The sequence below is a fragment of the Amphiura filiformis genome, chromosome 9, assembly GCF_039555335.1.
Source record: "Amphiura filiformis chromosome 9, Afil_fr2py, whole genome shotgun sequence".
NCBI lineage: Eukaryota > Metazoa > Echinodermata > Ophiuroidea > Amphilepidida > Amphiuridae > Amphiura > Amphiura filiformis.
Genome location: NC_092636.1, coordinates 39069127 through 39081519, shown reverse-complemented (window position 1 = coordinate 39081519; position 12393 = coordinate 39069127). Strand labels below are relative to the sequence as shown.

The 12393-nt window shown below is 34.3% G+C and overlaps 1 protein-coding gene across 1 annotated transcript in view; it reads right to left on the bottom strand.

Moving 5' to 3' along the window:
• LOC140160968 (kelch-like protein 18) overlaps window positions 1-3612 on the bottom strand; it is a 116612-nt gene extending 113000 nt beyond the window's left edge. The window contains exon 1 of the mRNA XM_072184323.1: window positions 3419-3612. The gene's annotated coding sequence lies outside the window, so the exon portion shown is untranslated. The remainder of the gene's footprint in view (window positions 1-3418) is intronic.
• Between the last annotated feature and the right edge of the window lie 8781 nt (window positions 3613-12393).

Genomic DNA, 12393 nt, shown 5'->3' with positions numbered 1-12393 from the left:
ACATAGCTTGCATTTATATTTCAAGCTTAGGATGAACTAAGGTGATATAAGCAGTTGTCTTTACCTCCTTTGGGCAGAACAACAGATTTTTAATCATGCCCATTACAGTTTGCCTTTGCTGTACTCCTACATGTATGTTTTGATGAGAGTTAGGAATCTGGTGTTTTTATCCACATAAAATAGATGTGGAGGCTTCTTATTGTGAGATATCTCCATGATGGAACACTTGGCAGGATTGAAACTCATCTTCTAAAAGTTGATTGCCATTTTTCAAGCTGTTCATCTAGTAAGGAATCCGTCTCTTTCTCTGTGGAGATGTTTGAGTAGACTAAACAGTCATCAGCGAAGAGATGGATGTTGTCTGTAAGATCATTTGTGAACTGTACCCTGAGATACCCCTGACAGGACTGGTTTCGGAGTTGGCAAATTCCCATCACTTGCTACTCTCTGGGTGCGTGTGGTAAGGACACGGGGTAAGGAAGTTCTTCATCCAATGCCATAATGATTGGGATTGATTAAGTTTGCCCAGTAAATGCCTTGGAGAAAAATTTAAGATAGCCATAATGGATAGTTTCTCCTTTCTCCAAAGTTCTAGCAATGTCATCCACCACCCACCCACCATCAATATCAGCTGGGTTTTAGTACAGATCATTTACTTCTAAAACCATGTTGCGGATCCATTAATATGTTGAATATGTGTGGGGTAGGGGTAGGGGGGAGGTGGGAGGTAAAATTTATTCAAACTATATTTTGCTTGAGATTTTACTAGTGATGTGGTTGGCACCGTTTTTTATTGTCGACATGTCGATATAATTCGTATACCGACGTCGACAGTGTGTCGACATAAAAAAAAAATTCTAAAAAAAAAAAAAAAAAAAAAAAATTTTTTAATTTTCAAAAAATATTTTTGGCCAGAAAATCAAGTTATAGGCCCAAACTGACTTAGGATTCAATCATGTTTCACCGTTGTTCATCACCGCTTAACAACGATGCGGCGCGTCGTCGTCGTAGCGAAGTAAACCACGCAGACGCTACGGCGGACGCGAGTTGTTAAACGGTGATGAACAACGGTGAAACATGATTGAATCCTTTCAACAACGAAAAGAAGCTAAAGGTCGTATAATTTACGATTATTTTAGGAGGAAATGTCAGTTAATCATTGTCACTAAGTCTTACAAGAACTTCGATGATTTCTCTGTTAATATCAGCAATAAAACTACAGAATAAAACGGCAAAGTTTAGCCGCTACCTGAAAAATACTGAATTCAACTTGTAAGCTCAGCATACGCACAAAGGTTCCAGGAATGACGAATTTTACGCATAGCATAACGCGTAGTCTCGCTTCAGCGTTCAAGCGATATCGCTTCAGTAAAAGTGTGGATTCATCACGGTTTAACAACGGCTGGCTCCTGTACAAAGGTATAGGAGGAGTTGTTGAATTGTTATTCAAGGTTGAAACCAGAGAAATACTGCTACTCAAAAAAAAAAAAATGCCAATTTTTTTTTACAAAGTTGGAAAAAGTTGTACATTTTAATTACGTTTGTTTCTATAACAGCTAGCAATGCATACTAATTCAATGTGTCCCTGACTGTTCAATAGAAGCAAAGGTAATCAAAATGTACAAGTTCATCCAACTTTGTAAAAAAAAATTGGCATTTTTTTTTTTTTAGTAGCAGTATTTCTCTGGTTTCAACTTGAATAACAAGTCAGTTTGGGCCTATAACTTGCTTTTCTGGCCAAAAATTTTTTTGAAAACTAAAAAAAAAAAAAAAATTTTTTTTTTGTTGACATGATTTTTTGATGTCGACATGTCGGCATACGTGCCGACGTCGACATTATGTCGACATAAGGCATGTCGACCACATCACTAGATTTTACTACCTTACACCAGACGATGGTGGCCGACATCATTTTAATACAGCAACAGCCAATATCGTAAACAAAACAAACAATATGACAGCAACACTGGACGTTGGACGCAATTATTTTTCCCCAAGCCGAGGTGTGTTTTTAGTTCTATTGGCCCCGTTAATGAAAAAAAAGTGCACAAAATATATTTCCAAGTGCAATAAACATTTTCACATGAAAATAAATGATTTTGGATTCAAATTAAATGTGCAGAAAAAATCACCTGCGGGATGGGGATTGAACTCGGGCCGCATGGGTGGCAGGAAAGTATGCAGACCACTACACCACGTAACTTCTGTGTACATGCGTGAATTTTTAAGTATTGTATCATAACATAGTGCGTTATTCATACAAAAAATTCAAAAAACAGTACTTACAATGAGTTCTCTGACAAACCTCAATGGATTTAGACTGATAAAATATTGCTTGATAACGTACATACACTTTTGGAATTATTTGAGACATTTTCGTGTTTACGTGTAAAACCAATGTGGACATCAAAATGTACTCGCAAAGGGTTACAATGGGATTTACCGAAAAGGTCAATTCTGCACTCTTCGCAAGGGTGGCGAATTCGGCAGAACTTTGACGATAATTTTGCCTTTTTGGACACTAAAATGCATTCGATCCTTAATTTTGTTTCAACCGAGTCTTGATTTAACAAGCACAATAAGGTGGGTACCAATTTTATATACCTTTGATGAAATTTTGAAGAAATTTTTCGAATATCTGACCTGCGCAAACTGTTGTGTCATAGACAGACAAAATGGCGTGAGCCAGTCCTTAGGTACGGTATGTAATGTATCGTAGGACTGGCGAGCGAGTCTAGTATTTTACTAGATATGCTAATGCAAAGTTGCCAAAATAAAACCCTGGAGGCACCCTACGCTACGGAAGTACCTACAACTTGAGAACAAGTCCTCAAATGTTCGAAATTTGTAGTTACTAAAGTTAATTTCTTTAAACTTCCGTGGTCCGAGCTGTGCGCCAAGCGTCTACGAGCGTACACACAGAAAAAATAAGCAATCACGCTGATTGGCTGATCAACACACTTGACAACAAGTCGGTTGACCCATTGGTTGTCTGTTCGGCGTAGTAGGCGACCTTTGTCACTTTTACGCGATCGCAATTCACCAGCGCGTACCCCGACCACGGAAGTTTAAAACAACAACTTTACAACTAAGTATGAATGTGAATCTGTGTACACTGTACAGTTTATGCATTGTAAATTTGTACCATAACCAGGTTTTACACATCTGACCAACATGACCAAGGCAAGCAAGACCTTACACACATAAATCGATTTAATATACATACTCAAGTACATGTACAATACTATGACTATACATAAATGCTCTACGTGTTCTAAAACCATTGAACTAGAACTACACTGCTCAGGCCGGTACATATGTACAGTACACACTACACACCAACACCATAAACAATAACAGTGCATGTCAATGCACATTGCACATGATAGGGCAGGGCACTAGAACTTGTGTATCTTACCCAGTTTACACTGATAGAAAGCTTCCATTCACAAGAAGATATCTTCAATACATTCTTCATTAAAACATGTCTAAATAAGTAGCAAAACTCTTCTCCGTACTATTTATTTGATCATCAAATAAGATGGTCACTTCGTCCACACAGTACCAGCTGGGTCACCAACAACACAAAGTCAGAAATCGGAAGTTTGGAAACCGGAAGAAGTATTGCGAGATGGACGATGATTATCCAACTCACACACAAACGTCAAAGTTATCACTATGTAGCGAATCTAAAAAGACAAGGGCTGTAGGTTAATCTTTCATCTTTCTATATTATTTGTGTAATTATATTTTAAATAAATAAATAAATAAATAAATAAATAAATAAATAAATAAATAAATAAATAAATAAATAAATAAATAAATAAATAAATAAATAAATAAATAAATAAATAAATAAATAAATAAATAAATAAATAAATAAATAAATAAATAAATAAATAAATAAATAAATAATTAAAAAAATAATAAAAAATAAATAATTAAAAGTAATAAATAAATAAATAAATAAATAAATAAATAAATAAATAAATAAATAAATAAATAAATAAATAAATAAATAAATAAATAAATAAATAAATAAATAAATAAATAAATAAATAAATAAATAAATAAACTGTAGTTTTAAGACCAGTATGCCTGATGATTCCATCATGGATGAAACTGCCAGTTGCATAAAAATTTAATTTTTGCATTACTCCTGTTTATACTTACGCTCTCCTTTACGGATCGAGCACTTTGTTTACTGGCAAGTCAGCTTTATCTACTTCGTAAATAAATAAATAAATAAATATAAATAAATAAATTAATTAATTAATTAAAAAAAAAAAAAAAAAAATACAAAATAACTATTTCCCAAGACGGTGTAAAAACTAATGATCTATATATTTGCATTCTATTTACGTTCACATTTTTTCTTTTTCTCCATATTGTTTTGATCAACATTTTAAAGTTGTTCAAAGATATCTATGTAACTTACTTCACAACTGAGACTATCCCTATATTCCAGAAAAATGCAGAACTTTTTTGTTTTTTGATTAAATAAACATTATCCACTTTAGCCAAATGAAACATTGCTAAATCTTAATTCTAACTGGCAACAAAATTCATTTTTTTAGTTTTGCAATTTGAGGGCCATAAAACATGCAATTTTATAATATTGCAGATTTGCAGTCACAAATTTCGGAGACCTTGGCGCAAGTCTATTAAGCATTCAAGATTTGGGCTATGAGTTTCCTCATAAATAAACATTTTATGTTGGTTTTGATAACTCAGGTTTTAAAAGATGATAAATGTGTTTTCCAAAAATTATAATCCATCACCTGAAATTAGTCTTGGTACAAGTCTTTGGGCTTGATTGACACAGCATATGAAAAACTACAAGAGGGAGGCAAGCCCGGGAGGCAAGCGTCATGCAGGTGATAGCTGAACTTGAAAATTTGACTAACCTTGAAAATTATATCAAAATATGAATCACATTCATATAGGATAACTAGTACCTTAAAAATGCAAACTTTTTCCGAAGTATTAAGTGCTAAAAACTAAAAAAGTTTTAAAAAAATTAAAAAACAACACGACCCGTTTGTAGAGTCAAGATTGACCGTAACGACCCATTAATACCGACAGCATTATGAAATATAGAGTGCCCTCCCCTCCCCGGCGAAACTGCCCGAGTTTTGGCAATTTTGAGAAACTTTGAGAGTTTTAATTTACTAATTTTGTTCCCTAGAGCCATGGACCCATCGATCATGGGACCTAGGGGTTGGAACTATTAGGCCTATAATAGGCGTAGGGGGCCTATTTTAGTTATTTGTATTTCAATTTACTTCATTATTTTGACTTGAAATGCATGGGAATACGATAATGACAACTTATTTCATTGTTTTTTTATCTCGAAGAATAAAAAATATACAATTTATAGCCTACAATCCTAGATAGTATTCAAGATTCAATTTCGGCTCACCCAGAAAACCCAGTATGACTAAGAAGCGATACTTGATGACTTGTAACAGAGTCTAAAAGTGCTCTTCTGTGTTTTGATGACAGCGGCCTCTATGTATTATGTATTACTGATAAACATTATCGGTAAACTTTTCAAGTGCATGGAGGATATATTAAACTTCAGATATTAACTGATAAAACATAATTATTATACATTCTTCTTTTTCCATTGTCTTTTATCCTTCATTCTATCGGTATTTTCTGTAATGTTGGGGTTTCTTATCTTTTTATTCGCTATTTTCTTTTTCTTTTCATTTTGCATTTCTTCCTTCTGTTCTTCCCTTCTTTCTTCAATTTATTTTCCTCTCTTTATTCACTTCTTTTCCATTTCATTTAGTTTTTTATTTCATCATCATGCATTACTTTCATTCTTTCTATTTTCCTTTCTATGTTGCTTCTTTTTTTATATATACTTAATTGGTCGTTCCAGGTCCTACTATACATGAACATGATGAAACATGATATCGGTTCATAATTATGTGAATGAAATCATTTGCCTAAATTAAAAATAAATTGTTTTTGTCGAATCCTATATCTTGCTTGTGATAGACAAGCCAAAAACTAACACGTTTCCAATATTTTCTCTCAGTCAACTGGTCTGTGTCATGCCTTCAACTCGCAAATCAAAATGTTAGTCAGAAGAATCTGCGCATGTTAGATTTTTTTTCCAGAAGTAAAAATAGATATCATTTTTCCGGATGGAGGCTCGTCAATTAAGCTTATACTATTACGAGTTAAGATTTTCTACATGATCACAGGTCATGCTGTGGACATATATAATATCTGCATCTAATGGACATGCCGGATGTGCAAGGTTCATGATCAAATCTGTTAGCTCATGTCCATAGCAACTTTCAATTTGTAGAACTTATCAAAATACACCTTTTTAATATTACCAGAAGCTGGCCTCCCTTGCCGCCCCCCATGTTATGACCGTTTTCTGGATTACCATGATCTTGGACATGCATTAGTCAGGCAAGATATGAGTTATCCCAGAGGAGTTATCCTTAGGCCTATACACCAAATTCAGCACTCTCAATGATGCGAAAAGAAATAACGGATTGGATGATAAATTAATGCTTTTTTAGAAAATTAAATAACAAGAAAACAGTGATTCAAGCATTTGAAAAACCACCCTGTGTGCATAGTATCTCCTTCTTTTCTACACAGAATAGCTAAAACTACACTTTGATCGGATTCCTTCCTTCCTTCAGTTATTTATTTATTTAATTTATTTATTTATTTATTTATTTATTTATTTATTTATTTATTTATTTATTTATTTATTTATTTATTTATTTATTTATTTATTTATTTATTTATTTATTTATTTATTTATTTATTTATTTATTTACAGCAATTGATCGATATCAATAAAGTTACTGCTACGTCTGTCGTATCACATTTCTCCCGTGTATTTATTTATTTATTTATTTATTTATTTATTTATTTATTTATTATTTATTTATATATTTATTTATTGATTGATTTATTTGTTTATTTATTTATTTATTCATTTATTTATTCTTAAGAATTGCATTTTTCTGAATTAGCACAATTACAAGTATAAATTGCTATCTACTGAAGATAACTATATTTTCAACTCATCACGGTATAATTAATATTGGCTCAACGAATGAAAGAAAGCTCACAATATAACCATTGAACGCTAGCATTGCATTGCCGCATAATATTTTTAATAAAAACAATATGGTTTTCGCTCTCACCATTCCATATACATGACTGTATTAGATTTTGCTAATGATACCACCAGGGCTATTGATAATGAAAATACACCATATGTATTTTTATGGACTTATCAAAATCCTTTGATACCATTGATCATAATAATTAAGTAAATTGTATCATTACGGATTCAGAGGTGTTTCCCAAGAATGGTTTACACTGTAGAAATTATCTTTCTAACAAAAAACAATTTATATAACAGAGTATCATCACAAACAGAAAATATCAAGTGCGGTGTACCCTAAGGATCAATCCTTGGGCCACTTCAATTTAGTTTGTATGAATGATATGTAACACGTCTAAGATACTCAAAACTATATTATTTGCTGATGATACAATTGTTTTATGTTCTCATAAAGATATTGCTACACTATGTATTACGATAAATAATGGACCAAAGGAAGTTTGCATCTGGTTCAAAGCAAATAAACTATCTCTTAATGCAAAAAAGATAAACTTAATGTTCTTGGGTACACGCTTTCAAACTAGAAATATATGTTGTTTTCCTTGGTGGTTGCACATTTAGGGGAGAGCGGGGAGTGTTCGCCCTATTTTTTTCTGACCAGCCTAGCGATGTCAATTTTATGGTTAGGGATGACCTGATTAGCCCACGTGAAAGCCCTATGTCTTAGCTATATACGACCACAATCCCAGAACTATAGGCCTTACAATAGCAACAGGATAGACCAAACCAAAAAGTTTTGCAAAGTGGCGAACTTGCCCCATATTGGGGCAGGTTCGCCCATATGGTGGGGTAAGTTCACCCTAGTCACAAAAAAGGTTTAAACATTGTGTAACAATAACATATTCCATGCAAACATTTAGCAAGAGTATACAGGGCATTCATTCTCTCCTGGAGAGTCACTTAATTTGTTGCAGGGGTCGGGTCAGGGCAAAATGTAGGGGTCCAAAGTGAGTTTAAACGTATCCTGTTTACAACTTCGGGGAGATTATGGATTAGAACATAAACGGTGGTATGAGTAATACTGATACCACATAACTTTAAAATACATGCTTTTCAGTAGTTTTACCTTGTTTAATGGTATAATTATCAATATTTTGCATAATACGCGGATGGGGCAGGTCCGCCCTCCAGTTTGGGGTAAGTCCGCCCGGGGAAGATAAAGGGCGAACATGCCCCATCCTCAAAGGGCGAACGTGCCCTTGTGCACATTTTTGTATTTTCTTTAGGGTATGCAAAATACAAATCGAATAAGGAGTTTATAACTGCATTAAATCTTTAACAAATCCCATATGTTCCAAATACAGATCTCCATTAAATCCATCTGTATTTATGTATCAATGATAATACAACATTATTAATGCAAGAAAAATTACGTTTTGGTTTAATTTTTTGTTTTGGCTGCAGTTCGATGAACACGTCCCTATATGTCGCGTAGATAATATGAGAAGTTTATAATGACCTATGTCACCTAATTTTGCCATCACCAAATTCCCCGATAACCGTAGTGCTGAGAAACAAGGGGTGGGCGAACCTGCCCCTAGGGCGAACACCCCTACTCGCAATAAAGAAGTCAATTTTTTAGGTATCACGATTGTTGAAAATTTTACATGGAATAATCAAATTAATAAGTTATGTAAATTGTGTGCTAGAAACATTGGTGTTCTCAACAAAGTTTATTATTTTCTACCAGAGCATTCGATGTATGCTCATTAATACTACAAACGTATTTAAATCATGGTTTGCTTCTTCGGGGAAATGCCAACAAGGAATCTATTAACAAAGTATTCAAAATTCGAAAACGGACCTTACGGGTAACATCAAATAAGGATAGGCCTAGTCCATACTTATCCCAAACCTCTGTTTTGACATGTATAAGAAAGAAACAGGAATTTTATGTATACGTATATATACAGGGTGTCCCAGAAAAAATTACCGAGTGAATAGAATTGAACGTAAGTCGAGAAGTAGACATAGAAATCAAAAAATTCAAAATGTAGCGCATAGCCTATTTCATTGTGCATCACGTACGAAAATTTTATTTGATTCGGTTGACTGGTTGCGAAGATATTAACGATTACATAATGCGAGCATCAATGCAGTTCATTCCAAGTTTGAGCACAGGCGCTTTTTTCATACTCGCGCACCGCTTTCTAAAGTTTGTCTATCTCATTAAATTTAGTCCACATTATCTATTTTATAATCCGACGGTGTTATGTTATTCATGCTTTCACTGAAGATGATAACATTTTGTCCCAGAAAACGTTGATTTCTGCAATTTGATGCTTTCCAAGTTTAATTCTTCAGGTTGTGCAAATATTTTAAGTTTCCAAAGAACATTTGAACCACGAATGACAATGACCAAGTGCTTATACAGTTAACGTGTGATTTTTGATACCATGCAACATTAATGTTGAAGTTTTAAAAGGTTTAAACTTTGCATTACAATTTCTGCGAAAGATTCCAAAAACTTAAATGTCTGTGAGAATTGTTTTAAGCCAGCTGGGGTTATTTTATGCAATAATTCTTTATACAACATTAATATCAACATTAACGAAAAAGATATTTACCGAGAAGTACCGAGCATCATCTTACATGCAAGCTTTCAATTTCAATATCGTGCTGGTTGTTTTCAAATTTTAACAAAACCTAATTAAATGTTTTAAAAGAAACAGATTGTTTAAAAAGAACGAAAAGGATTTCACAGAACAAAACATGAAGCCCATTGACCACTATAGTGCGCATTGTGTTGCAGAATTATCTTTCTCTCAAACTTGGAATGAAATGAATTGACGCATGCGTTATGTAATCGCCCATTTCTTCGCAATCAGTCAACTGATTCCAGTAAAATTGACATACATGATGCAGAATAAGATGGGCTACACTCTCATGTTTAAATTTGTGGATTCTGATGTCTATTTCTCGACTTACGTCCAAATTCATTCGCTCGGTAATTTTTTTTGGGACACCCTGTATACAAACAAATCCACAGTCTTTTGATGGTATTTTCATTGAACATCAAACAAACCATAAATATAATACTAGAAATGAGTGCAATTATCAACTACCTATACATAAAGTCAGAACTATAATACTAAATGTTGGTCCCACGTTTTGGAATGAATTACTCTTGTATTTAAAATCTGTTATAGAACAACCTCACCTCACCTCACCTCACCAGGCTGTGTTCGACCATCATGATTCTTCCACTGTTCTCTGTCTCTTGCATTTCTTGTCCATGTAGGTCCCATGTAGGCAGTAATGTCATCACGCCACCTCCTCTTCTGTCTTCCTCTTGATCTTTTCCCTGTTCTTGGTTGCCATTCTGTTAGCCGTTTAGTCCATCTGTTATCTTCCCTTCGTGCCAGGTGACCTGCCCATCTCCATTTCGCTTCTTTGAGTTTCACCATGTCTTTGACTTGAGTTTGACGTCTTATTTCAATGTTCTTAATTTTATCCCTTAAGGTAATGTGTAGCATCTTCCTTTCCATTGCTCTTTGGGCTGTTTGTAGTTTCTGTTCCAGGTACTTGGTTGTTGTCCATGTTTCTGCCCCATATGTCATTGTTGGCAATACACACTGGTTGAACATTCTACTTCTCAGATGCATTGGTAACTTTGTATCACATAGAATGTCTTTGAATCTTTCAAAGCAACTCCAGCCTGCCTTTATTCTGATCAGAGCTTCTTCCCTGGTGTTGTCCTCCATCTTCACTGTTTGGCCAAGATATTTATATACTTCCACCCTTTCGATAACATCGCCTTCAACTACAATGACGTCCTCTGACTGGTGGTTTGTCATATATTTAGTTTTGCCCTTGTGTATGTTCAGTCCAATCTTTTTACTTCCTTTATTCAGATCATTTAACTGGACCTCCATATCCTTTACTGATGTTGTCACCAAAGCTACATCGTCTGCAAATCTCAGATCTGTAAGCTTCTCGCCATCAATGTTGACCCCCCTCTCCTGTAGGTTCAGCTTTCTGAATTATATCTTCCATTGCTGTTGTGAATATTTTGGGGGATATTGTGTCTCCCTGTCTCACACCACGCTGAATTTGGATTGTTTTTGAAACATCATTTTCAATGTGGATTTTTGCTGTGGCATTTGTGTAGATGTCCTCAAGAATTTGGACATATCCCTCATTGACTCAAACTTTACGTAGTGCTGTAAAGAGGTCTTTATGTTCCACTGAGTCAAAGGCCTTCTCATAGTCTATATATCCAATGCATAGCTTCAAGTTATATTCATTTGGCTTCTCAATAAGTTGGTTGATGTCATGTAGATGGTCTACTGTTGAATATCCATTTCTGAAGCCTGCCTGTTCTCTTGGTTGGTTTTCATCAAGCACTCCTTTTATCCTGTTTTGTATTATCCTTGTGAAAATTCTATACACATGTGATAACAGGCTGATAGGTCTGTAGTTTTTTATGTCTGTTTTGTCACCTTTCTTGTAAAGGAGAATCACTTTTACCTCTTTCCAGCATACTGGTATCCTTTTTTCATCCAATATTTGATTATAGAGCCCAACTAGATGTTGAGTAATCCACACAAAAGAAATCTGCTTCTTTATCTTCAGACAGTACCGGTACACTGCTTCTTTTTTGTGGTCACTAAATCTAAAATAATTATAATCATTACTATTGTAATGTAAGTTTATTAGCTTTTATTGGGCTTGCTTGCAAAACATGTTTGTACTGTTTTTAGTAATTGTTTTGAGGGGTTTTTTTTGTACCTCAACCTTCCTATTGTACAAGGTGTCCCAAAAGTCTCGATATAACTCTAGTATACAGCAACCGACCACAAACATGAAGTAGCTTTTTTTAAACAAATTCATAAGGTTTGGTAATTAACGAATTAAGATGATCCAACAGCTGATGAAGTTATGTCACTTCCAGTCATCAGCTGTTGGATCATCACAACAACACCAAGCTTTGATAAAGTCAGTGGCTCACTGACGAAACTGTCAGCAAGAAAAACTAGTAAGTTTTCTTCAACTTGGTTTTGACAAAAGAAAAACTCTCGTAGTGAAGTATCTTTGTATTAGAGAATACTCGTGCAATTATTTTGACACCAAATTTGACATATAAATCCATAGATATAATAAATCATCTACGGTGAAACTATACAATATACAGCACATATCCGGCTCCGGATCCCAAGTATCCACTACCTCCTCTCAACATCTAGATTAATTTCCCCCCATTCAATAATTTAATTGCAATG